We start from the raw sequence: 511 nt of genomic DNA, 5'->3' as shown, positions 1-511 counted from the left end.
TATATTATTTTTTTCCCCTGGTCTGATATTTATTTCCGAGAGGAAAGTGGGGCGAGAAGACTTGCGGGCGAAGCCGGATCCGGCGCCCTCCCCTCCCCCGCGGGTCTCCGCCAGCGTCAGCGGCCCGAGCCTCGCCTTCCCCGCGGCGCGGCCGCGCCTCGGTCGGACGTCAGTCGGTCCGTCCGTCCGTCCGTCCGGCGGCTTCTCACCTCCAGTCCCCGCTCCGCTAGGCCCGAACCATCTCCCGACCGCGGCGGCGGCGGCGGCGGCGGCGGCGGCGGCGGCGGCGCCCGGCCTGCACCTTCACCGGACGCGCCTTCGGGTCCGCCCAGGAGGCGGCGACCGGCTGCCGAGGCCGAGGGGGCAGCGGCGGATCCGGAGGCCGCGGGGAGCCCGGGCGGCGCAGCTCTCACGCGGCGGGCGCCGGGGTCCCGCCCCGCTCCATGACGGCCCGGCCGAGCCCCGGGACCGGTGACTGAGGCGGCGGCGGCGGGGGCGGGCGGACGGGGCC

General features: G+C 77.1%; 1 protein-coding gene across 2 annotated transcripts in view; it reads right to left on the bottom strand.

Annotated features, from left to right (window-relative positions):
• Aff4 (ALF transcription elongation factor 4) overlaps window positions 1–500 on the bottom strand; it is a 77,714-nt gene extending 77,214 nt beyond the window's left edge. For both annotated transcript variants that reach the window (XM_055602725.1, XM_055602726.1), the window contains exon 1: window positions 210–500. The gene's annotated coding sequence lies outside the window, so the exon portion shown is untranslated. The remainder of the gene's footprint in view (window positions 1–209) is intronic.
• Between the last annotated feature and the right edge of the window lie 11 nt (window positions 501–511).

Source organism: Psammomys obesus, unplaced genomic scaffold (genome assembly GCF_907164565.1).
Source record: "Psammomys obesus unplaced genomic scaffold, mPsaObe1.curated_primary_1811, whole genome shotgun sequence".
In the NCBI taxonomy this organism is placed as follows: Eukaryota; Metazoa; Chordata; class Mammalia; order Rodentia; family Muridae; genus Psammomys; species Psammomys obesus.
The sequence above is the reverse complement of the archived record's forward strand: the minus strand, read 5'-3'. Positions and strand labels throughout refer to the sequence as shown.